The 27507-nt window shown below is 44.0% G+C and overlaps 1 protein-coding gene across 1 annotated transcript in view; it reads right to left on the bottom strand.

Moving 5' to 3' along the window:
• PRDX1 (peroxiredoxin 1) overlaps positions 1-27507 on the bottom strand; it is a 46226-nt gene that overhangs the window by 10376 nt on the left and 8343 nt on the right. The gene's annotated exons all lie outside the window — the stretch shown is intronic.

Below are 27507 nucleotides of genomic sequence, written 5' to 3'. Positions count from 1 at the left end.
CCTCGCGGACTACCAATCCCCCCCCGCGCCGCCGAGGCTTGAGGCGTTCTTTTGATCACTTCCAAATCCGAACGCCTCCGCCTTGCTCTTAAGGCCTGAACCAGAGTAAGGGTTCTAGCTGCTGCCCACGGAAGACCACGTCTAACCAAGCCCTAAGAACTATCTCTTCAAATATTTCTCAAATATTACCCCCCTACACCGATTCCCGCAGCCTCTGCTCTAGTGCTGATCCTCAGTAACCCTCATTGCTTAGAGAGCCTCCCTTTTATTGTTCTGATTAACAGGGTTGCTGCTATCTGCTGTCCATGAGTTCCCATTCCATCCATTCCACGGCGGCTGGAGGGAATCTTTCTGAAATCTGATTTTGTCACTCACTCACTCACCCCTCTGATTTGTGGGTCATAAAAACTGGGGCTCTGTATTCCTGAGTTAAAACTCTTCATTGTTATTTTATGTGTGGCCTTCATAAAAGAGTCTTAATCCATTAACCTTCCTTTTCTCGTCTGTAAATTGGGAATACTATTCTTTGTTGAAATCATCTCTGTAGTTTATTTAGCACAGTACCTAGTTCTTATTATACACTAGAAATGTTAGCCATTGTTACTACTGTAACTCTTCCTTGCTCCTATATTGTAACACCCAGAGCAGAGTGTAGCTGTTTTAAGACTTAAGGCTTTTGTTCAAGCATGAGGAACCCATTCTCTCTTATATGACCTACAGAAAACATGTTTGAAGACTCAGCTGAAGCATTACTTCCTCTGAAATTCTTTCACTCATCCTCAGAATTGACCGTTCCCTCCTTTCTGCCCAAACAATAGATTGTATAGCAAAAAGAAAACTTTTAAGCTATTTTACTTGTTTATATGTCTATCTCTCCTTGTTAGACTGACTTTCTGGAGGGTAGGGTTTGGGTCACAACCATCTCTGTGTCCCCACGTCACAACGTAGCACCTGATATAAAATAGGAGTGTTTAATAAATAGTATTGTGTCCCCATTCTGCCCCCAACCCCCACTATCCTCCTAACTCCCTTGGACATTATAGCAGGATAAGAAATAGGGAAGTGCTGTGTCATGCTGGCTGAGCATCTCAAAATTTTTTGGCATTTATCATCCTACCATGCAACAGTAGTGATTTTTTTTTTTTCCTTCTCTGCCTGAGACTGAACAATTATTTGGCCATTACTCATCTTCTTCTTGAGGACTCAGGGGAGACAGACATTCAGAGCTTAATAGTGGATGGTTATTGCTGTGAGCAGGTTAAACCAACAACACACAGTCCTACTTCAGCCAGAAGAAAATTACCATTTATTGTATCTACCATGTGCCAGGCCCTGGGCTGGGCACTTGAGCTTATTTGTCTCATTTAAGAACCAAAAGAGTTATCCTGGCCCAGGGAAATATTAACATCCAATCCTCGTGGGAATATAAAAAAACAAAATAGCAGAACAATTATGACAAGAGAAGAAATCTGTTGAACACTTGTGTGATTAAGTGATCGTAGAATCTGTTTCCTCAGAGAACAGTAAAGACTTTGGAAATGGGGGCAGGGGAACTTTATCCTTCTACAGGGCCTTTGTCCTCCCTTGTTCACCAAGGGAAGGATTTTATGTTTTATTTATATTTGTAGTACCAGAACTTGGCACACTAACTGGCCTAGGAGACGTGCTTCATTAATTTTGGAGTGTATTGCAGATTTTTGAGATGTGGAGTTAACCTACTTGAACCACATTTTAGGAAGATGATTCTAGCAGCTGTGTGATCAATGTAATGACTAGGAGACAACAGGCAAAGAGACCAACTGGGAGGCTACTGCAATGGTCCAGATTAGAGAAGTCTCAGAACTGTAAAATGACATTGGCAGCAGAAAGGGAAGAAGGAGAGAAAGAATATTTCTACAGGCTTTTGGATTGATTGCATTTAGGGTGAGATGAAAGAGGAAGTTAAATCTGATTCCTTGGTTTCATATCTTGGTGCCATGTGAGTAATGTCATTAACCAGTGATGTAGGAAACACTGGAGGAGGAGAAGTTTTGAGGTTAAAAATAGTGATGAGGGCTTCCCTGGTGACGCAGTGGTTAAGAATCCACCTGCCAATGCAGGGGACACGGGTTCGAGCCCTGGTCCAGGAAGATCCCACATGCCACGGAGCAACTAAGTCCGTGAGCCACAACTACTGAGCCTGTGCTCTAGAGCCCGCTTGCCTAGAGCCTGTGCTCTGCAACAAGAGAAGCCACCGCAATGAGAGGCCCGCGCTCCACAACGAAGAGTAGCCCCTGCTCACTGCAACTAGAGAAAGCCCCACGCGCAGCAATGAAGACCCAACGCAGCCAAAAATAAATAAATAAATAAAATTTTTTTAAAAAATGATGAACATTTATCGAGCAGATAAATACTGCTATAATACTGCTAAAATACTACCTATTTTATGGATGAGATGCCTGATGCCCAAAGAATTTAATTATCTAAAATAACAACTAATAGTGATACCAAGCAGGGCCCTGTGGGGCTTCTGGACACAAAGCCTTTCTGTGTCCCCCATTCCTTTGATTACAGGAAATAGCCTTCATTCAGCCTCCATGACCTTCCCTGAGTTCCAATGGGCAGATTCAAGCAGTTTTTAATTAGGGAAGGGAGGGGATTCCACAAGGGAGAAACAAACAATCAAGAGAAACAATAATGCAGCCTTGGGGCAAGGTCCCGGTTCCCCCTCAAAGGATACACACAACAATGTCTTTGAGTTTTGCAGATTCTGAAACCCCCTCCAGGTGGGAGAAGTTTAACAATGGTATGCTGCCCACAGGCACATAGACCCCAGACCAGTTGGAACTTGAAGGTTGATGATGCTGATTCCTGCTTACCTCACCACCAACCAATCAGAAGAATGTCCACAAGCTGATCATGCCCTCGGTGAACGATTACTATAAAACTTCTCACTACCCTCTCCAAGTTGGGACACATGGTTTTGAGGGCATTAGCCCACTGTGGCCTCCTTTGCCTGGCAAAGCAATAAAGCTATTCTTTTCTATTTCACCCAAAATTCTGTCTCCGAGCTTTAATTTGGTGTCGGGGTACAGAGGCCGGATTCGGCTTCAATAGGTTTTGGAGCCAGATGCCATCCCAGGCCACAGAGCCATCATGTTGCACACTATGCAGGTGTCACATTTACATAGCTTGGGACTTCCCTGGTGGTCCATTGGGTAAGACTCTGAGCTCCCAATGCAGGAGGCCCAGTTTCGATCCCTGGTCGGGGAACTAGATCCCACGTGCACTATGCAACTAACAAGTCCGCATGCCGCAACTAAAGATCCCACATGCCACAACGAAGATCCCACATGCCGCAACTAAGAGCTGGCACAGCCAAAATAAATAAATAAAATAAATAAATAAATATTTAAAATTTTTTTTACATAGACTATAATGGAGTTGTGCCTTATCGTGGTTTGGCCAGGCTGACTCTGGAGTCTAACTTATTACTGACTCCTCTCTTAAAGGAGAAGATAATCAGTTTGGTTTGAGGAAAACATCATTGAGATGCTCACAAGACATCCAGGTAGAGGTATCCAGAGGTCACTGTTGGAGATGTAGATTTGAAAATCAGCAGCACAGAGGTTTAGTTATATATTTATTGTTCTTCTATTTACAGGAGGCCTATTCTCTGCTAGGTACCAGACATGCAAAGATGAATAAAATACCAACTACTGAGGTGTTTTGAAGGATCACTAAAGAGTTAGCTAAGGAGAAGAAAAGTGTGGAAAGAGCTCCAGGCAGAGAAAACAGCAAAAGAAGTGGAAAACAATATAATATGTTTGGGGAAGTACAAAAAGTTGAATATTAGCAGAATGTAAATGCCAAAGACTAGAATGTAGAGACAAAGAACACAGATTGGTTATGATGTACCCCATAAGCTTGGCTGAGGAGTTTGAATTTTATCCCAGGGGGCAAAATTGAATATGGAAGTACAGAAAGAAAGTAAGAGTTTTGAATAGGAAAATGACATCAGGTTGTATTATTTATCATTCTGGCAGCTGCAGTGAAAATAGATTTAGGGGAGCAAGAAGATATAGGCTAAGGAGACCAAGAAGGAAGCTACTGCCATGATTGGGGGAAAGAGGTCAAGAGCCTGAGTGAAGGCAGTAGTGCCAAGTGTGGAGAGATGGGATCAGATGGCAGAGTTTGTAAGATCTGGGCATCAGTTAATGAGAATTGAAAGAGAGGAAGGAGGCGAGGATGAATCCCAGGGGAATTGGATGAAGATGGTGCAATTCACAGAAATGTAATGAAACAGATTTTGGAGGAGATAATAAGTCCACTTTGGGACATGCTGAATTTGAGATTCCAGCAGGAGATAGCCAGGAAGAAAGTTGGAAATGTGGAAACTTGAGTGTAAGCCTGTGGGAAGGCAGGGACCCTGCCTATCCTGTTCATCAAGTTATTACCCTAATACTTATCAGCATGGTTCCTGGCACATGATAGGTACAGTAGATATTTGTTTTTTGGTTTTTGGTTTTTCTTTTAGTTGCGGCATGAGGGATCTTTAGTTGCGGCATGCAGGATCTTTTAGTTGTGGCATGTGGGCTTCTTAGTTGCAGCATGCAAGCTTCTTAGTTGCAGCATGTGGGCTTCTTAGTTGTGGCATGCATGCGGGATCTAGTTCCCCAACCCCCCTGCATTGGGAGCAAAGAGTCTCACCTGCTGGACCACTAGGGAAGTCCCTAGGTTTTTGTTTTGTTTTGTTTTGGCTGCATTGGGTCTTCGTTGCTGCGCACGGGCTTTCTCTAGTTGCGGCGAGCGGGGGCTACTCTCCATTGCGGTGCGCGGGCTTCTCATTGCGGTGGCTTCTCTTTTTGCAGAGCACGGGCTCTAGGCGCGCGGGCTTTAGTAGTTGTGGCACGTGGGCTCGGTAGTTGTGGCTCGTTGGGCTCTAGAGTGCAGGCTCAGTAGTTGTGGTGCACGGGCTTGGTTGCTCCGCGGCATGTGGGATCTTCCCAGACCAGGGCTCGAACCCGTGTCTCCTGCATCGGCAGGCGGATTCTTAACCACTGCGCCACCAGGGAAGTCCAGTCCCTAGGTATTTGTCAAATAAATTAATGAGTTATATTTTTTGACATCAGTTGTAATATCAAGGATACTTGAAACTGTAGGAATAAATGAAATCCCTGAGAAAGTGGAAAGAGGTGAGCCAAGACCAGAACCTCAAAGATTTTCTATGAGGGTAAGAGGAGGGACAAAAACAATTAAAGGCAACTCAAAAAAACCCAAAAAAAAAACCAAACAAAAACAAATAAACAAAAAACCAAAACCAAAACCAAAACAGCAGTTTGTGGGCAAAGGGTCACTCATGAAGATGGACTGTTTCTACCCAGAATAATTTCCTTTGATCTCCACCATCAGCACTGAAGTTTATTGCACTTGGGAAAGGGTAACAAAAAAGTAAACAAAAAAGGAATGAGTTAAGAAGTGAGTCAACTTGTAGATATATAAGCTGCCACCTGTGAGATTTACTACCGAGTTTTCTCTAAAATCCTTTAAATTAAAAAAAAAAAATCCATTACTAAGTTGCTGGTTGCTGAGGGCTTTCAGTGGGTACTCAATATTTTGATAGGTTACCCCGGGATGCAACATTGAATATAATTTAAAATACTGTTTCAAAAGAGGAAATAAAATACTGCTTCCTGAAAATGTTTTTCTTGTTAATCACTACTACACTTGCTGCTGATGAATTATTGCCAGTTGCAATATGCAAGATGAGTTTCATTCAAGCAATACCCTTCATGAATATGGTCCTAATACTGTTACAGTTCATCACCCCCTGGGTTCTGCATACTTATACTTGCCAACACCTTGTGTTGATGACTCAGTTCTCCCACAACCTTTATCTGTTCAATCTAGCCATGAAACTTTGGTTCATACAGTGTTTTTTGACATCATCTGGCCCTCACTTAGCTTAAAGTGGTAGTTATATCACTGCACTGATTTGCTGTGGTAGACACAGTTAACTGACACACCTTCATAACTAACTAGATGCAACAGGTAAGACAATTCAACGTGGGTATAAAGCAGATGTCCTAGAGCAATGATCATATTAACATTAGAACTTGCTAACCTAATAGCAGCCTGTCATAAAATTATAAACCATTAATGTTAAACCTATAAACCATTAAAGTTAAACCTATAAACTATTAAAGCTGAATGCTTTAATGTTATTGTAACAACAAATGCAATCATGGAAATAAAAATCCCAGGGCAGCATTCAGTTATGAGCGCATCCAGATGATTCAAAATAGGATTATATTAATTTTTTAAGTTATCACTGAAAGAAAAACATTACATTTAACAGTTCTCAAAGAACACTTGAATCCTTTAATTTACAAAGAATTCAATTTATAAAATTATACTTGGGGCACACAAAGGCCTACAGATACCAACCGAAACACTGTTATCAAGGATGATGTCTGTTAGAATTGAATACAGCTGTAACTAACAGATTAAACTCAAATAACAAGCTCAACCAAATAGGGGATTAATTTTTCCATTTAACATGTAGGCAGTCCAAGGCTGCTATCAGGAGCCCAGAGTTTTAACTTTCTCTTCCCAAATCCCTAGCATGCAGCTTTTATTCTTACAACTTCCTTATAGTCCCAAAATGTCTGCTCTACTTCCAACCTCATACCTATATTCCAGGCAGGGAGAAGGAAAAAGGCAGCCAGAAGTATGTGGGAACTATAATGGGGAGGCAAAGCATTCCCAGAAACCCTCAGTTTACATAGCATTTGCCTAAGTATGTCACATGGCTGCTCCTAGCTGTAAGGGAGGCTGGAAATTGTGTCTATTAATTGGGCATACTACCAGTCCTAACAAAATTGAGAATCTGTCGGAAGGAAGGAAGGACGGAAGGACGGAACGAAGGGGAAGGAAGAAAGGAAGGAAGAAAGGAAGGGTATTAGATAGGTAACTGACCTTGATGAATTTGAAAGGAGAAACTTAGGATTCTGACTGTGGCTGTGTAAGGATGTTGAAATGCTAGAAAAAGAGACTAAGTTATGTTTTTTTCCTACTCTGGCTAGAGGTGGCAATTTGTTTTATTAAACTGCCCAATTCTACATTTTCAATCAGATTCCAAATCTTAAATTCAAGTATGATTTGGTATTTGTTATTCTTCCATCATTGTCCTGATATTTTTTTTTTAAGCTGCGTTGGGTCTTCGTTGCTACGCGCGGGCTTTCTCTAGTTGCGGCGAGCGGGGGCTTCTCTTCCTTGCAGTGCACGGGCTTCTCATTGCGGTGGCTTCTCTTGTTGCAGAGCACCGGCTCTAGGCGTGCAGGTTTCAGCAGTTGTGGCTCGCAGGCTCTAGAGCGCAGGCTCAGTAGTTGTGGCGCATGGGCTTAGTTGCTCCATGGCATGTGGGATCTTCCCAGAGGAGGGCTCGAACCCGTGTCCCCTGCATTGGCAGGCGGATTCTTAACCACTGTGCCACCAGGGAAGCCCCATTGTCCTGTTTTATACTAAGCTGCTGTTCGTAGTTAAATGAGGCATGTGTTTAGAATATCAAACTCTTGATTTTAGGCTCAAGTTTTCACCCCTCCACATCTAACTAAAGTGTTGATTTTCCTTCTCTTCTTCCATCTTCCTTCCCCTCCAATTTTAGGAGAGCTGGAATGAAAGCACAGATACATCCAGACCAGAACAGTAAAGGGGAAGGAAGTGCCCAAGCTGGATCAACAATGGTATAGCTGTAAGCTAGACTAGCAGTGGACTTGCACCTTATGTTTACAGAATTAAACTTGGTTTTTACCTCTAGCCACCTCATGCCTTAGGTACTAATGCTCAAACCTTCATCCTCCCCACAACCAAATCTTTATAAACATAAGCATTTATCAGTTATTGCTCAACCTCAGTGCCATCAACATTTTGAGTCTGATAATTAGTTGTTGGAGGGAGGGGCTGTCCTGTGCATAATTGGATGTTTAGTAATATCCTCCCCTCGAGATGCCAGTGGCACCCCCTCCAACACATTGCCAAATGTCCCCTGGGGGACGAAATTGCCTCAGGTTGAGAACCTCTCAGCTAGAGAAAGTCAGATAAATGACCTGAGGACTCCCAGCCTATCTAACCTTCTGGCCCATTTGTCCTGGCTGGTAGGGTATTCTCTGCCTGGAAGCAGGGAAAAAAATCTTTTACTTCTTTCATGCATTCATATTTTACTCCTAGACATCTTGGCCAAATCTTCCAGAAAAGAGTGGCTCACTCATCAGAAGCACTGCAATTAGGAGAGCGATGATGTTGGGACCAGAAAGAGTCACACCCATTGTAATGACTCTTTGGCTTGTTCTTCTGAGGCCTACTCTGCCACTGACAGATGGGAGACGAAGGATAAAAGTCTCTGAGAAAGCACACAAATGGAAAAGGAGAGCTTTACCTCTGGGCAAGTCTTCACTGATTCATTCCTAGCCTCAACCACAAGCTGGGATCTCGCCTTTCCTGGAGCCATTAGTCATGTTCCCTTGACCCTCTACAAGCCATAATTCTGCAACTAGAGGCATCTCCACAGTCTTTCCTACCACCTTCCCCAGAGGAACAGCAGGTCTGACAAGCGCACCGGAATCTGAGAACTCTAATCTAAGACCAGAGCTGGATAGGAGGCAGGGCCATCCCAAATGGTTGAACAGTTTGGGCCACCGACCTAATTGTCTAGCTAACCTGCTCATCATGCATGGTTTACCAAGCCAGGATAAAATTGGCCCTTTCTAATTCTGAAGTAACACATTCAAAAACTCTTCAAAACTCTTCTCTCCTGTCTTCTCAGTTCTTCAATTTAAGTAGCCCCACTTCCCTAACTGCTCCTTATGTGATATGATTTCCAACCCCCTTGCTGATATCTCCCCACAGTATTTAGCTTAGCAAGCGTTCAGCGTAATGTTCCATATCTTGACACACAGGCTCTCCACCTTGTCTCTCCTCCCTCACATACACTGCAAGCTGCTCGAACCATAAAGGACTGTGTGCAATCCTTAAGTATATCATGATGTTACTGATCTCCCACATCCTGTTTGCTGACTCTTCTTTGCCTGACTCCTGCTTGTCTCTCAAAATTAGGATAAAGTGTTAGCATTCTGGGATACCTTTCCTGACAACCTCTCCATTCTCAAACTGATTTTCAGTGTTCCTCCCTCTGTATTTCCACCATACTTTGTGCTTATTTCTATCACAACTAGCACTTACCACATCGTTCTGTAATTATTAATTTTTTTTCTCTTCCCCCAATGGACCATGATCTTAGTGAGTTAAGGTTATGGTGGTAGTAAGTACTTCATAGCATTGAAGAGATAACAGATTAAGAAGCAATGCCTTGGACTGCCATTCCTTGAGGGCAGGGCCACATCTTCACCTCTGCATCTCCAGCATCCAGCACATGGTCTGTAAGCAGCTGGTGCTCAGTGAATGTGGAGTATGCATGAATGCCTCAGGTAGAGGGGAATTGCTCTCAGGTGGCTAGCCACACATTTGGTGATCTTATCTTTGAGTGTCATGAGGACACTCATGACAAGTTCCTTATTCATGTCAGGAGCAGAGAAACTGCTGAATGGGTACTTGCTGAATTAGTCAATGTCTCAATTTCCCCATTTTTAAGAACTGAGGTTCCTGCTCCCCTCCACCATAGGCTAGCAAGATCAAATATAAAATAAAAAACAGCCTTCCTAAGTATTTAGTATTACTTTCTGTGTTCCCTGGGGGCAGAGAGGATTATGAATCAGCTCCATTAAAACTGAGCCAACCATAGCCACTCTGGTCTGGAGGATGGCCTGGAAAACTGACAGGATAGAGCTTTACTTTTATTTATTTATTTATTTATTTATTTATTTTAATTGAGGGACTTCCCTGGTGGTCCAGTGGCTAAGATTCCACGCTCCCAATTCAGGGGGCCCAGGTTCCATCCCTGGTCAGGGTACTAGATCCTGTATGCCGCAACTAACAGCCCACATGCTGTAACTAAAGATCTTGCATGCCGCAATGAAGATCCCGCATGCAGCAACAAAGATCCCGCATGCCGCAACTAAGATCTGGTGCAGCCAAATAAATAAATAAATATTTTTTCAAAAAACTGAAATATCGTTGATATACAGCATTATGTTAGCGGACTTCCCTAGTGGTGCAGTGGTTAAGAATCCGCCTGCCAATGCAGGGGACATGGGTTTGAGCCCTGGTCTGGGAAGATCCCACATGCTGCAGAGCAACTAAGTTTGTGCACCACAACTACTGAAACCCACGTGCCTAGAGCCCGTGCTCCGCAACAAAAGAAGCCACCACAATGAGAACCCTGTGCACTGCAATGAAGAGCAGCCCCTGCTCGTCACAACTAGAGAAAGCCCGCATGCAGCAATGAAGACCCAATGCAGCCAAAATAATTAACTAATTAATTAATTAATTAAAAATATTGTTAGTTTCAGATGTACTACATAGTGATTTGACATTTGCATACATTATGAAATGGCTACCACGATGTCTAGTAACCATCTGTCCCCATACAAAATTATTACAATATTATTGACCATATTCCTTATGCTTCATATTACATCCCTGTGGCTTATTTATTTTCTAACTGGAGCTTTGTACCTCTTAATCCTCCTCACCTATTTCATCCCCCACTTCCCTTCTGGAAACCAGTTGTTCTCTGTATCTATGAGTCTGTTTTCATTTTGTTTATCTGTTTATTTTATTTTATTTTATTTCACTTTATTTTATTTTACTTTTATTTTATTTTACTTTATTTTTTGGCCATGTTGCACAGGCACGTGGGATCTTATTTCCCCGACCAGAGATCGAACCTGCAGTGGAAGCGCAGAGTCCAACCAGTGGACCACCAGAGAAGTCCCTGTTTTATTTTTTAGATTTCACATATAAGTAAGATCATACAGTATTTGTCTTTCTCTGTCTGACTTATTTCACTTAGCATAATACCCTCTAGATCCATCCATGTTCCTGCAAATTGCAAGATTTCATTTTTATGGCTCACATGTATCATGATATATTGAATATATACCACATATATCACGATATATATACCACATCTTTTTTTTTTTAAAGATTTATTTATTTATTGATTGATTGATTACTATGTTGGGTCTTCGTTTCTGTGCTAGGGCCTTCTCTAGTTGCGGCAAGCGGGCGCCACTCTTCATCGCGGTGCACGGGCCTCTCACCATTGCGGCCCCTCTTGTTGTGGAGCGCAGGCTCCAGATGCGCAGGCTCAGTAATTGTGGCTCACGGGCCTAGTTGCTCCGCGGCACGTGGGATCCTCCCAGACCAGGGCTCGAACCCGTGTCCCCTGCATTAGCAGGCAGACTCTCAACCACTGCACCACCAGGGAAGCCCCTACCACATCTTCTTTATCCATTCATCTATCAATGGACACTCAGGTTGCTTCCATAACTTGACTATTGTAAATAACGCTGCGATGAATATCGGTGTGCATATGTCTTTTCGAATTCCTGTTTTGTTTTCTTCAGGCAGGGGGGAGATTTACTTGTATGGAATTAACCTGGGCCTGAGAATTGCGCTGTGACTTCTGTCCTCCTCCTTTCCAGAAAAAAAACTGCAGGCTTTTTTTTTAAGTGTATAAGAATTGGGCCCCTAGTACCTTAGATGGGAAAGGCCAATGTGGGGATTTTCACTGGAGAATGTTTTGATCAGTAAGTGTTATAAGCTGGATTTACTACATCAATTTCAAGAGGGTCTCCAGATGGGGCCTGGCCAGGGAGTTCCAGAGTTCTAATTAGCTACTAATTGGCCATTTACATAATAATAGCTTGGTTTGTCCAATGTTCAGATCCTGAAATATTTCATCTAATGAAACTATTTTGCTTCCTAGTATCTTACTGGAAATCCAGGCTTATGTGAAGCTTAATTAGTATTTATTGAGTGCCTACTCTTTTATTTCTGAGGACCCTGAAATCTTATGATCCTCTTATCCTCAGAAATGGACTCGAATACCTCTCCTCTAATAGAACACAACTAAGCAGCTTGGCTATAGTTGGTCTATGACTAAAAGGACAGCCTTATAGCAAAGGCTTATCTGCTAGATTCCCGAGAAAAAGGAAATCAGATTCCCAAAGTCCAGCACTAGCGGAGCTCAGAGAAGTCACCTTCTTGCCTAATGAAGGGCACCAGAATGTACCCAGAGTTTTAACCCTCATCCATATTCTGCCTGGAGAAGGAAATGCAGGCTCCAATGCAAGTATCTGGCTCCTAGGCTTTGTCATGGCTGTGGCAGAGCTGGAGAAGAAATGCCCATCCCCACCCCGGGCTCATGGCCAGCCTCCTCCCTTACCTTGCACAACCTTGATCCAGAAGCAGGTGGTGGCACCCTGGCCTTTTGAGGCCCTAGGACTTTGATCTTTGAATCTGAATGAACTGAGCACAGCTAGTGCCCAACCTGCCTTCGATAACCTCCTTTTTGTTTTCTGTTTTTTCCTCCATTTAACAACATATCCTGGACACTTTTCTACTACAACAGTTACAGATCTACTTTTTCCTGTGGCTGTATCGCTTTTTTTTGGCTGCGTTGGGTCTGTGTTGCTGCGTGCGGTTTTTTCTCTAGTTGCGGTGAGCGGGGGCTACTCTTTGCTGCGGTGCGTGGGCTTCTCATTGAGGTGGCTTCTCTTGTAGTGGAGCACGGGCTCTAGAGCGCAGGCTCCGTGGTTGTGGCGCACGGGCTTAGTTGCTCCGTGGCATGTGGGGTCTTCCCAGACCAAGTCTCGAACCCGTGTCCCCTGCATTGGCAGGCGGATTCTTAACCACTGCGCCACCAGGGAAGCCCCCATAGATTAGTTTCTACTGGTTTCATACTTTATAAAAATGGAATTATACAGTATATGTACTCTTTCATGTCTGCTTTATTTCACTCAACATTAAGTTTGGGAAATTTATTCACGTTGTTGAGTGTAGGAGTAGTTAATTCCTTCTGCCACAAGGGAAGCCCTGAATAACCTTTTTATAGCCATTTTTCTTTCGTTTTTTATGAATTTATTTATTTTATTGATTTTTATTTTTGGCTGCATTGGGCCTTCATTCCTGCGGGCGGGCTTTCTCTAGTTGCGGCGAGTGGGGGCTACTCTTCGTTGCCGTGCGAGGGCTTCTCATTGCAGTGGCTTCTTTCGTTGCGGAGCACGGGCTCTAGGCGTGCGGGCTTCAGTAGTTGTGGCACGCGGGCTCTAGAGCGCAGGCACAGTAGTTGTGGCACACGGGCTTAGGTGCTCCGCGGCATGCGAGATCTTCCCAGATCTGGGCTCGAACCCGTGTCCCCTGCATTGGCAGGCGGATTCTTAACCACTGCGCCACCAAGGAAGCCCCCATTTTTCTTTCTTATATTGAGAACCACATGTTAAGAATTTTTTGCCTATTTTTATCGAAATATTTGTCTTTTTAAAATTGATTTTCGGGGCTTCCCTGGAGGTGCAGTGGTTAAGAATCCGCCTGCCAACGCAGGGGACATGGGTTTGAGCCCTAGTCGGGAAGATCCCACATGCCGTGGAGCAACTAAGCCCGTGTGCCACAACTACTGTACCTGCGCTCTAGAGCCTGCATGCCACAACTACTGAAGCCTGCACGCCTAGAGCCCGTGCTCCACAAGGAGAAGCCACCACAATGAGAAGCCCTCGCACCGTAACGAAGAGTAGCCCCTGAGTGCGCAACTAGAGAAAGCCCGCGTGCAGCAACAAAGACCCAACTCAACCACAGATAAATAAATAAATAAATAAATAAATAAATTTATAAAATTGATTTTCCAGCAGTTCTTTACAAAGTAATATTTGAACCCTTCAACCATTAAATATTGCAGACTCTTTTCCTACTGTGTCATTTGTCTTTTAATCTTGTTTATGTTGTCTTTTGCTGCACAATTTTCACTTTTATCTGTGAAAACTGTCAATATTTTCCTTTATACTTTCTAACTTTTGCTTTAAAGTTAAGGAAGCCCTTCTTCACCCCAAGATTGTACAAATATTCTATTTCTTCTTTTAGCATTTTAAAAATTTATTTATTTGATATTCAAACCTTTATTTATTTGTTTGTTTATTTATTTATTTGGCTGCACTGCACGGCTTGCAGGATCTTAGTTCCCTGACCAGGGATTGAACAAGGGCCCCTGCAGTGAAAGCATGAAAGTGCTGAGTCCTAACCACTGGAACGCCAGGGAATTCCATATTCAAACCTTTAAACCTCCTGAAATTTACTTTCGTGTCTAGTACAAGGTAGGAGTCTAACCTTTATTTTTTTCCAAATGGTTAGTCAGTTAACCCAGACATTTTAATGTGGTGACTAAGGTTCTTTATGAACTGGACTCATCCTACCTCTCCAGTTTCATCTACCACTTTTCTCCCTGGAACTCTATGCTCTCTTTTTATCAAACCACATGTAGTTCCTGGAATTAACAACCTACTTCATTCCTCCACAACTTAACGCATTAGTTCCTCTGCCCTGACTGCTCTTTCCTAGCTCCGTTTAGCTCCCTGACCAACAACTATTAATCCTTCCAGAAAATTCCTGGCATGTGGTAGGTATCATTAAGCATTTGTCAGTTGAATAAATAAATCAATCACTTCTACCCACTTTTAGCACGGGGCGGGCTCTGCGGGACACATGTGCAGTGGAAGGATGTAAAATTGGGAAGTGAAGTTGACAGGGGAAATCCACACTGCCATATGACAGGCCGTCTGCTTCCTGCCGTGGTTCTGCCCTTGCCTTGCCAGGCCTGCTCACAGCACTCCCTCCTCTTCCCCTCCCTTTTCCAGCCCCAGACCAATGGTTTCAGTTGCCTGCAGCCTCCTTCCCACCACTTTACTGCAGCATTGATCTTTGTGACTGTGAATCCTGCCCTGATACAAATACAGCTAGAGCTCTACATAAATGTGTGTGCACACAGGTGTGTGTCAGAGAGACAGAGAGAGAGAAGAGAGTGGAACCCTTCTGCAGAATCCTCTTCCATTTAGGAGTCCTGCTATCTCTCTTAGGTCTGGGGAGCAGTTTCAGCAGCTTCACTGGGTGGGGAGGGGACTGTTATCACCCCTGCCTAGCTTGCAAACATGTCTACTCTGAATATAGACAATAATCACAACTATTCACTAAATCCCTACTATGTGTACTGTGAGGCAATTTACATCCACTGTTTCATTTAATTCCAAAACATATCAGCAAGGTAGATATTAAAATCTCTATTTCACACATGAGGAAATGTGCCCAAGGTCACACAGCTACTAAGGGGTACAGCAAGGATTTAAACACAATTGCATCTAAACAACACCTGTCCTTGTTGATTCACAATCCATCTAGTTGGGCAGCCTCAAGGTTGGAGGTTCAGGTCTGTGAGATTTCCAGTTCCCCAGCCTGACATTCCAGACACAGCAGTACACAGCTGTGTACACAGCTACTATCCAGCTTCTTGAGTGGTACACTTGTGTGCACATTCTCATTTACTGATTCAACAACCGTTGCTGATCTTGGTGAAACAGACACTCTCTTTGAAATTAGCCACATTTTTTTTTTGGTCACACCAGGCGGCTTGAGGGATGTTAGTTCCCCAACCAGGGATCGAACCTGGGGCCCCAGCAATGAAAGCACGGAGTCCTACCAGTGGACTGCCAGGGAATTCCCTAGCCAAAATTCTTAATCCCGTCTTCACTACTCTATCATTTTAAGCAAGTTGCTAAGCCTCTCTGACACTCAATTTACCCCACTTTAAAATAAGAATGATAGGACTTGCCTGGTGGTGCAGTGGTTAAGAATCCACCTGCCAGTGCAGGGGATACTGGTTCGATCCCGGGTCCGGGAAGGTCCCACACGCCCTGGAGCAACTAAGCCACTGCACCACAACTACTGAGCCCGCGTGCTGCAGCTACTGGACCCCGGGCACCTAGAGCCCGTGCGCCACAACAAGAGAAGCCACCGCAATGAGAAGCCCGAGCATCGCAACAAAGAGTAGCCCCTGCTCACCGCAACTAGAGAAAGCCCGCTCGCAGCGAAGACCCAACGCAGACAAAATTAATTAATTAATTAATTTAATTTAATTTAATTTAATAAGGATGATAATACCAACATGCTGGATTACCGTGAGGATTAAATGAGATACTGGAGATCAGGAGGCATCAATCACTTTAAAAAGTATTTGTCAGGGGAATTCCCTGGCAGTCCAGTAGTTGGGACTCCATGCTTTCACTGCTGAGGGCCCAGGTTAAATCCCTGGTCGGGGAACTAAGATCCCACAAGCCGTGCAGCGTGGCCAAAACCAAAAAGTATCTATCAGTCTGCCCTCCAACCTGAGGCAGACGGTCTATGCTCTCTTGCCTACTCAAGGATGTTGCCCCTGCAATTATTTTCTTTCTCCTGAATTGTCAATTTTCCTCACTCTGCTGGATCAGCACATAATCTACTATACTAACGTATCTGCCAATTCAGGCAGAAAAAAAATCCCACTTTTTTTTAAAAAAATAATTAATTAATTAATTTATGGCTGTGTTGTGTCTTCGTTTCTGTGCGAGGGCTTTCTCTAGTTGTGGCAAGTGGGGGCCACTCTTCATCGAGGTGCGCGGGCCTCTCACTATCGCGGCCTCTCTTGTTGCAGAGCACAGGCTCCAGACGCGCAGGCTCAGTAACTGTGGCTCACAGGCCCAGTTGCTCCGCAGCATGTGGAATCTTCCCAGACCAGGGCTCGAACCCCTGTCCCCTGCATTGGCAGGCGGATTCTCAACCACTGCGCCACCAGGGAATCCCCAAAATCCCACTTTTGACTTCATTACACATCCAACTACCATCCCATTTCACTATAGCAAAATTCCTAAACAGGTTGCTTATGTGCACTTTGTCCACTTCTTCACCTCCAATTCTTTTTTTTTTAATATTTTTTAAATTAATTTTTAAATTTATTTTTGTCTGTGTTGGGTCTTCGTTGCTGCGCACGGGCTTTCTCTAGTTGTGGCGAGCAGGGACTACTCTTCGTTGCGGTGCACAGGCCTCTCATTGCGGTGGCTTCTCTTGTTGTGGAGCATGGGCTCTAGGCGCACAGTCTTCAGTAGTTGTGGCACACGGGCTTAGTTGCTCTGCAGCATGTGGGATCTTCCCGGACCAGGGCTCGAACACATGTCGCCTGCATTGGCAGGCGGATTCTTAACCACTGCACCACCAGGGAAGTCCCCACCTCCAATTCTTTCAATTCACTCTAAACAAGCTTTGTCTATACCACTTAAATGAAGCCTCTATTGTCAAGATCTCCAATGGCTGCCATTATGCCAAATCCAATAGGCAAGCCTTGTTTCTCATCTTACGTGAGCTCTCGGCAGCATTTGTCCTGGTTGATCATTCTCTCCCTGAAAAGCTGTCTCTACTTGGCTTCTGGGATTTTTCACTCTCCTGATTTTTCTTTTGTTTTATTGGTTGTTCTTTTCCTGGGTCCTTTTTCTGACTTCTGAGTTTTGCAGGGCCGTCCAGAACAAAGTCTTTGGTCTTCATTTCTCTTATGTCTCATTCATTCCCTAGGTGAGCTCCTCCAGGTTCAGGACCTCAGACATCATTTATACAGTCCATATAAATGGGACTGCTGGGCTCTGCACTCATATACCTAAAAGCCTATTTGGCTCCCCTCTTTTATGCCTTATAGACATTTTAAATTCAACTTGTCCAAAAAGAATTCTTTTCTCCCTACCACTCACATACGGCTTTCTCAGTTTTCCCCATTTAGGAAAGGACACCAACATTTGCCCAGTTGCTCAGGTCAAAATACCAGGGGTCATCCTTTATTCCTCTCTCCCTCATACCCCTTATCTAATCCATCCTGTCAGCTCTCGCTTCAAAATGGATCCTGAATCTGACTGCTTTTCACCACCTTATTATCTCCACCCTTTTCTAAGTCACTGTCACCTCAAGTATGGTTTACTCTTAGAGCTTCCTAACTATTCCTCACACAGCAGCCAAGGATGCAGGCCTGATGCCTGGGCAAGACCTTACTTGATCATTGCAGCCCAGGGCCTAAGCCTCAACTCAACTTTTGTTAGGGAATCCTAACTCAGGGGAGCTTACTATCATTTACAAGCTCAAAAAGGACTGATATAGGGAATTCCTTGGCAGTCCAGTGGTTAAGACTCCGCACTTCCACCACAGGGGGTGTGGGTTTGATCCCTGGTCGGGGGGATGAAGATCCCTCGTGCCATGGCTCATGGCATGGCCAAAAAAAAAAAACTGATATATAAATTAGAAAATCAATATAATTCACCATGGAAAGACTGCTTTTCAAGAATGGGTATGTTCCTGCCTGCCCTCCAGAACACTCTCTTCTTGGCATTAAGAAATATAGAAAGCAAGACGTTACTAAGAACTTTGCTTTGATGTATATGGAATTAGGGAAAAGGCAATAAAATGGTTCTAAGGACTAATTCACTCTGAGTTAAGGAAAGCCTAATGGGCTCTCAAGCCCATCATTCCTCCATCAGAGGTGCCTTACCCAATGACTCCCTCCCTTCCATAGTAATTTCTAGCATTTCAATTCCTTTAGTCATTGTCATTAGAATGATGTTAATTAAGTTGTCTCCCTAGGTATACTATGACAGATTATAGTTTGTTAGAGTTTTAGCAGGAGTTTGTTATCCTGGTGGACTCAGGAGTTCTTCTTCCCTTTGACTTTGGAGGCAGGCAGGCATCATTCATCTTTTTTTTTTAAAAAAACAAATTTATTTATTTATTTATTTATTTTTGGCTGCATTGGGTCTTCGTTGCTGCGCGTGGACTTTCTCTAGTTGCGGTGAGTGGGGGCTACTCCATTTCAGTGCATGGGCTTCTCATTGCAGTGGTCTCTCTAGTTGCGGAGCACAGGATATAGGCACGTGGGCTTCAGTAGTTTTGGCATGTGGGCTCAGTAGTTGTGGCTCGCGGGCTCTAGAGTGCAGGCTCAGTCGTTGTGGCGCACGGGCTTAGTTGCTCCACGGCATGTGGGATCTTCCCGGACCAGGGCTCGAACCCGTGCCCCCTGCAGTGGAAGTGCAGAGGCTTAACCACTGGACCACTAGGGAAGTCCTGCACCTATTTTTTTATGTTTTACCCAATTAACCTTCCCAATGTGTTTCTCTAATTTTTTTTTTCTTTCCTGCTTAGAAACATTTACTGCCTCTGCAAAATCCAAACTTCTTGGCTAAGCAATCAGTGTTCTACATGAACCTACTCTCCAGCTGAAGTGGCCCTCTGGCTAAGAATACCTTGGTTTTTCTTGTCAACATGCCTTTGCTAAATTAATGTTCTGAGAACGTTCTCTCCCTCCATTTTTGCCTGTTAAAATGATACAAACATCATGGGAAAATGCCATCTCTACAGTAATAGCTTTCAAACTTTTCTAATTTATGTCCTATGACTCACTTTCCAAACACCCTTGATCCCACTATTACAGAATTTTTTTTTAAATCTATTTTTTCCCATATTCACAGGCATCACAGAAAATAAACAGAATTTCTATGATTAAATCACAAACTAATAAACAGAATCATTATTTTAGTAGTTTAGATTATAATAACACAGTTAAAACCATAAACACAAAAGAAATAATTTCTCATACGCTAAAAGGTAATAGTGGTTGTCTTTAGGTAGTGGGCCTATTCACTTGTTTTTTTGTTGTTGTTTTTTAAAAATTTATTTAATTAATTTATTTGTTTTTGGCTGCGTTGGGTCGTTGCTGCGCGCGGGCTTTCTCTAGTTGCGGCGAGTGGGGGCTACTGTTCTTTGCGGTGCACGGGCTTCTCATTGCGGTGGCCTCTCTTGTTGCGGAGCACAGGCTCTAGGCGTGCGGGCTTCAGTAGTTGCGGCTCATGGGCTCAGTAGTTGTGGCTCACAGGCTCTAGAGCGCAGGCTCAGTAGTTGTGGTGCATGGGCTTAGTTGCTCCGTGGCATGTGGGATCTTCCCGGACCAGGGCTCGGACCCGTGTCCCCTGCATTGGCAGGCGGATTCTTAACCACTGTGCCACCAGGGAAGCCCTACTTGTTTTTATATTTTCAAAAGTTGCAATGAAAATACGTACTAGTTTTATAAAGGAAATACACCAATTTTTTTTTAAAGAAACACAATACCTAAATGGCAAGTATCTTAGTTGGGGTCCCTCTAAAGTCAGACCCTGAGACTAGGGCTTAGGTATTGGTCATTTATTTGGGAGATGACCCTAGGAATTAGAAGGAAGGGTGTGGGGACATGAGACAGAAAAGGGGAAAAAGCCAATACAGTAACTGCTTAATACTATGGGCAACTGGAATCAATCCACCTAGGGAATCATATGAAAAACTATGAAAACCACACATCAGAATTGTCCCAGTGGAGGCTGGGGAGGCTGGAGCATTTACAGGGACAAGGACAGGATCCCTGTCCTTCCATTTTTTAAGGGTTTCCCCTGGAAACCGTAACTCCCTCACACTTCCAGATTGCAGGTGCACACAGCCGAGCAGCCTTTCATAGTGTGGAGAAAGCCCTGGAGCAGCAAAGCAAAGAAACATCATAGTACATGATTGATACTGTGAGTTACTGACCTCCACAGCAGTGTTAGAACAGGCAGGTTGATGCATCACACAAATCTCCTACAACAAGTAAGACAGAATAATTGTTGGGAAATTCTGTGCCCACTTCTATTTCCAGCTGATGGTACCTGTAGAAGCGCCTAGGGGTGTGTACCTCCCATAGGTGGTACTCTTGAGAACCACTGACCTACAAAGGCCTGACTCTAGTCACTACTAATCCCTACCAGTTTGTTACTCCTTTGAGTGCATGGACCATATGTGAAAACAATTTTCAGATGTTTATTCACTGAGCCCTTAGTGTGAGCCAAACGTCATTCTTGGCCTCAGGGTCACAGAGATCAATAACCCACTAGGAAAGGCAAAGGGGTGTCCTGGAAAAAGCAAGGACTTTGGAGTCACAGATGTAGGTTGTAGTAGTTCCATTACTCTCTGACCCTGCATAAGTCATTTAGCCTCTTCTCAACTGCAAAAGGGGGATAATGGTCTCTACTTATAGGGTTGTTGTGGAGATTAAGTAAGGTAATTTCTATGAAATATTCAATACAGTGCCTGATGCATATAGAAAGACCCCAATAAATACTAGCTATTGTTTTGCTATTAAAAATGGTAGCTAGGGATACCCTGGTGGTCCAGTGGTTAGGACTAGGCTCTTTCACTGCCAGGGCCCGGGTTCCCTGGTCAGGGAACTAAGATCCCGCATGCCGTGTGGTGCGGCCAAATTTTTTTAAAAAATTTTTTAATTAAAAAAAAAAAAAGGGACTTCCCTGGTGGTCCAGTGGGTAAGATTCTAGGCTCCCATTGCAGGGGGAACGAAAGACCCAGCGAAGCCTAAATAAATAAATATTAAAAAAAAAAAAGTAGCTAACGCATGTTTCCTAAACCAGTCTCTGGCCTCAAAGAGATGGTCCCAGTTCTATGAGTAACACAGGATAGAGCACACAGTCTTAGCTCACAATGAAATATGGTACAGCAGAATCATGCACAGATGCAATGACATGCTGGGGAAATGAGGGGATTGGAGCTTGGATCTGGAATGATGAAGAAGCAGACTGCATGGCATAGTTCTCAGGGCCTGGTGCCAGCCTTGCTGGCCCTCAGCAGGCTCTTGAATTGGACCACAGGATCCAAGGGGCTGAGAAAGAGAGTGATGCCTCCATGCACAAACCCATGGACTCTCCCAATAGCTCCCCAGGCAGGGATTCTCACTCTTGGGGAAAATTAGTCAGGTCTCGTCAAGTTGGTATCATCCATTTGCTAGAAGATCCCACATTGAAGGCTGGTTCTGAGCTGTCCAGGGTTTAGAAATAATTCTGCCCTTTAGGGACATTCATGGATTGGAAAGAATTCAGATTTTCCTTAAATGTGCTCCTGCCCTCTACTATTATGTCACTAGAGGGTCAGCTCATGAAGGCAAGATCTTGTTTAAGGTACCTCCAGCGCCTTAGCAGAATACCTAGCACACAGTAAGGGTTCAGTAGGTATTAGTTGAATGAATGACTACTGAATGAAAAGACACTCAGCCGTGAGCACCTGGAGGTGAGTCTAGATTTAAGGTCTCCCTCTCTTTCCGGGAATTTTGACTGACACTGACAAGGGGTTTGGATCCAAGGGTTTGAGAGGCCCTGCTGAGGGGCAGGCTGGAGGGTATGGACCTCTCCTCACTTTCTTGTCTCAGATTCCTTTCATCTAGGTCAAGTACATAGGCCCCTGCTTCTCCTGGCTGTAAGCTTCCAGAGTGGCCCATTTATTGCCTTGATTTGCACATGGGTCCTCTGAGAACTTGAACTTTGTTCTTGAATTCTCAGATAGCCCAACCCAAAGTAAGCAGGAAGTGCCAGCAAATAAAACACCGGTATAGACTCAGAAACTTGGGAAGAGGACATTTCCTCATCCCTCTGACCTGACCACATTCCTCTCAGATTCTAGAAACTTCTCTCAAATGCTGAAATGCTCAGTGAAGCAGGGCTGAGAACTTGTCCCTCCCACCTAGTAGTCCAGAGGGGGACATGCCCTCCTCCTTCCTAGGAGACACCTATTACTTTCCAGCTTTTCATCTGTTTGAGCCTCTTCCCCCTGCATCCCAGGAAGCTGCCTCTGTGCACCCATCTCTGGGTCTGCATTCCACCTCTTCTACTTTAGCCCCTCTGGACTGTGAATGTTATAGCCCGAGGACAAGGCTGATCCATTTTTGTGTCCTTTTTTGCACCTAGAAAAAGAACTAGGTGCTATGGTCTGAATGTTTGCCTCTCTGCACACCCCCCCCCCACCATTAATATGTTGAAATCCTACTACCCAAGTTGATGGTATTAGTACATGTGGCATTTGGGAGGTGTATAAGTCATGAGGGTGGAACCATCATGAATGGGATTAGTGCCTTATAAAAGAGGCTCCTCCAGAGAGATCCCTTGCCCCTTCTACCCTGTGAGGATACAATGAGTCTGTGACCTAGAAGAGGGCCCTTAGCTGATCATGCTGGCACCCTGACCTCAGACTTCCAGCCTCTAGAATGGTTAGCAATAAATTTCTGCTGTTTATAAACCACCCAGTCTGTGGTATCCAAAGCAGCCCGAACAGACTAAGATACTAGTGCTTAGTAAATACCCAGTAAATGTTAGCTGAAAGCATGATTCCCTCCATTATTCTCTCCCTTTTCTTAGCTCCAGTTTCTTCCACTGGACCCTTCCCCTTAGCACATGTTCACGTTCAAATTCCCCACATAGTGAAAAACTCTTCCTCCATCTGCTTTTCTCTCAAGCCACTAACCCATCACTTTCCTTCCCTTTACTATATTCTTGAGAAGTCTGCCCTCTGATTCTCCACATCTCTGTCTCCTCTTCACTCCTAAATCCAGGCCATCAGGCTCAGGATTAACCATTCCACTGAGCCAGCTCTCCAAAAAGTCACCAATGACCTTCATGTCAACCGAATCTAAAAGTTTCTGCTGTGGAGATTAGAAAGCATGAATATAAAGAGTATGGCAGATAGCATATGCTCAATAAAATGGTAGTTGTTCTTATTTGTTTTAGTTTCCCTAACGTTACTCACTTACTTTTTATAAATTTATTTGTTAATTTATTTATTTATTGGATGCATTGGGTCTTCATTGCTGTGCGCGGGCTTTCTCTAGTTGTGGTGAGTGGGGGCCACTCTTTGCTGTGGTGTATGGGCTTCTCATTGCGATGGCCTCTCTTGTTGAGGAGCACGGACTCTAGGCACGCGGGCTTCAGTAGTTGTGGCACGCAGGCTCTAGAGCGCAGGCTCAGTAGATGTGGAGCACAGGCCTAGTTGTTCCGCAGCTTGTGGGATCTTCCTGGACCAGGGACTGAACCTGTGTCCCCTGCATTGGCAGGTGGATTCTTAACCACTGTGACACCAGGGAAGTACCTGGTACCTCTTTTTAATCTTTTTTTTTTTTCTCTCCCTCCCTCCTCTCATTATAAAGGTAATATAGTTTTATACTAGCCTCTTTACCTAGAAAACCAGAGCTCAGAGCAAAATTTACATGCTAAGGCTTTATTGTGAGGTTCTACAAACAATATTCAGGACAAGAATGAGGGAAAAACAGAAAGGAAGGGAAAGAAAACAAAAGGTGAAGTGCCTCACAGATAGCCACAGCTTTATAAGAAGATACAGCTAATTGCTCAGTTATATAGGTCTGAGAAACCATATAAAATGACGATATGGTGTCTAGGAACCGTTTACTGGGGAGAGGAAGAGAAAACTATCTGTTGGCTCTTTGCTTCTATCTCTCATTGGTCAATTTCCTTATACCATATGAGATATTAACTCCCCTGTACTTCCAGGTTGTTTCCTGGCTCCTCAGTGCAGTCTTGGGAGATTGATCCCAATTATAGCAAGGGCTTCAGCTTACTCTGGAAGTGGTCTTAAGTGGTCAGATTCTCTGTGGGCCTGGTTAAGTCGGACCTGAGTGTCATAGCTGCTGCAGCTCCTGCTATAGCAGGTGCAATAGAGAAAATACAGAAGTCTGGTCCACACACTTGGGGAAGCTGAGGCAGACTACTGCATCAGGAGGTGGGTCAGTTCACAGTAGTGACTAGCTCTCCACAGAGTGGAGAGGCTGGAAGCAGGTAGGTCCAAGTGAGTCTGGAGAGATACTCAACTGGATTCAATAAAAGAGCTATGTTTCAAAAACTTGATAAATACAGAAGAAAAACAAAATAACCTATACATCCACTAATCAAATGCAACTATTGCAATTATTTTGGTGTGTTTCCATCCAATCTCTTTCCTTATACATATAGGTTTTTCTTTTTTTTTTTAATTTGAAAGTATTTTCTAACTTTTTAATTGGAGTACAACATAATGGAAAAGTGTACATATTAAGTGTATAACTTGATAAATTTTCACAAATTTATCATATCCTTAATAATTAAATCAAGAAATAGATCATTAATATCACCCTACAAGCTTCGCCTCTTGCCCATTTCCAGTCTCTACATCTCCAAGGGTAATCACTATCCTGACTTCTGACAACATAGATTAGTTTTTTTTTTAATTTTCTAAAAATTAATTAATTAACTTATTTTTGGCTGCGTTGGGCCTTCATTGCTGCGCACAGGTTTTCTCTAGTTGCGGGGAGTGGGGGCTACTCTTCATTGCAGTGTGCGGGCTTCTCATTGCAGTGGCTTCTCTTGTTGCGGAACACGGGCCCTAGAGTGCCCAGGCTTCAGTAGTTGTGGTGCATGGGCTCAGTAGTTGTGGCTTGCAGGCTCTAGAACGGAGGCTCGGTAGTTGTGGTGCACGGGCTTAGTTGCTCCACGGCATGTGGGATCTTCCCAGACCAGGGCTTGAACCTGTGTCCCCTGCATTGGCAGGCAGATTCTTTTTTTAAAAAAATATTTTTAGATTTATTTATTGATCAATTGATTGATTGCTATGTTGGGTCTTCGTTTCTGTGCGAGGGCTTTCTCTAGTTGCGGCAAGCGGGGGCCACTCTTCATCGCGGTGCGCGGGCCTCTCACTATCGCGGCCTCTCTTGTTGCGGAGCACAGGCTCCAGACGCGCAGGCTCAGTAGTTGTGGCTCACGGGCCTAGTTGCTCCGCGGCATGTGGGATCTTCCCAGACCAGGGCTCGAACCCGTGTCCCCTGCATTAGCAGGCAGATTCTTAACCACTGCACCACCAGGGAAGTCCCCATAGATTAGTTTTTACTGGTTTTATACTTCATAAATATGGAATTATACAGTATATGTACTCTTTCATGTCTGCTTTATTTCACTCAACAGTAAGTTTGGGAAATTTATTCATGTTGTTCCTTTTCACTGCTGTATAACATTCCAGTTCCAGAATTTCTATTTAGCACTTTTTTGAAACTGACTCTTTTTCTTTCATGCCATTGCATTCTTATCTTCTGACTCAGTTTGGATTTTGGAAGGCTAGAGAGAGTTTCTGATGGTCTTAGGGAAGGAGTGCCCCTCACTCATTTGAGAAAGCTCCCAGAAGTTATTGCTCTGGAGAATGTGGTAGCTGATATGAAGGCTACAAGTGTCATAATCATTTTGCCACCATAAAGAGGTCAACTTCAGGATGAATATGCGAGATTGGAAAGCAGAGAGAAGAAATAGAAAGAAACTGGGATCCTGATGACATTGTTGAGCTGCTGAATCAAACCAACCTTGAAGCCTGTTTATGTGAGTCCATAAATTTCCTCTATTGTCAAAGCCAGCTTAAATTAGGTTTTCTGTTAAGAGCAACACAGAGTCTTAACTTATCTACGGGTCAGTACTAGAGGCTTTGGGAATACAGAAGAGGAGTACCTAACTCAGTCTGAGCCAGTAGGGAAGGCTTCTCCGTAAAGATGTTTTGGGAGTAGAGGATATTTGAAGGAAAGTGTGTCCTAGGTAGGAAGAGCACATGCAAAGACCCAAGGTGAGAGAAAAAATGGTGTGCTTAGGAAACCATTCACCATCCTCACATGTACTCAAGCTGGACACCTAAGAGTCATTCCAGTGTTTTTGTTTTTTTTAATCGAAGTATAGTTGATTTACAATGGTGTGCCAGTCTCTGCTGTACAGCAAAGTGACTCAGTTATACACAGAGACATTTCTTTTTTATATTCTTTTCCATTATGGTTCATCACAGGATATTGAATATAGTTCCCTGTGCTATGCATTAGGACCCTGTAGTTTATCCATTATAAATGTAATAGTTTGCATCTACCAACCCCGAACTCCCAGTCCATCTCTCTCCCTCCCCCCAACCCCACCTTGGCAACTACAAGTCTGTTCTCTATGTTTTTTTTTTTTTTAATCTCCTACATCTAGCGGATCACTGAGTGCTGCCAATTCTACTCCTAAATATTTCTAAAATTTGTGTCTGCTCCATGATGAGTGTGAGCTGCTGTCCTAGGACAGACCCTGGGAGAAGCACACTCAACAGACAGAATGTGGGGCTTCCCTGGTGGCACAGTGGTTAAGAATCTGCCTGCCAATGCAGGGGACATGGGTTTGAGCCCTGGTCCGGGAAGATCCCACATGCCACGGATCAATTAAGCCCGTGTGCCACAACTACTGAGTCTGCGCTCTAGAGCCCGTGAGCCACAACTACTGAGCCTGCGTTCCACAACTACTGAAGCCCACGTGCTTAGAGCCCGTGTTCCACAGCAAGAGAAGCCACCTCAATGAGAAGCCCACGCACCGCAACGAAGAGTAGCCCCCGCTCGCCACTACTAGAGAAAGCCGCGCACATCAACGAAGACCCAACACAACCAATAAATAAATAAATAAATAATAAAATAAAAAATTTTTTAAATAAATAAATAAAATAGGACTTCCCTGGTGGCACAGTGGTTAAGAATTTGCCTGCCAAGGCAGGGGCCATGGGTTCGAGCCCTGGTCCGGGAAGATCCCGCATGCCGCAGAGCAGCCAAGCCCATGCACCACAACTACTGAGTCTGCAGGCCACAACTACTGAAGCCTGCACGCCTAGAGCCGGTGCTCCACAACAAGTGCAGCA

Source organism: Balaenoptera physalus (genome assembly GCF_965194825.1).
Source record: "Balaenoptera physalus genome assembly, chromosome: 1".
Classification (NCBI taxonomy): domain Eukaryota; kingdom Metazoa; phylum Chordata; class Mammalia; order Artiodactyla; family Balaenopteridae; genus Balaenoptera; species Balaenoptera physalus.
This window is presented reverse-complemented; position numbering and strand designations above follow the sequence as displayed.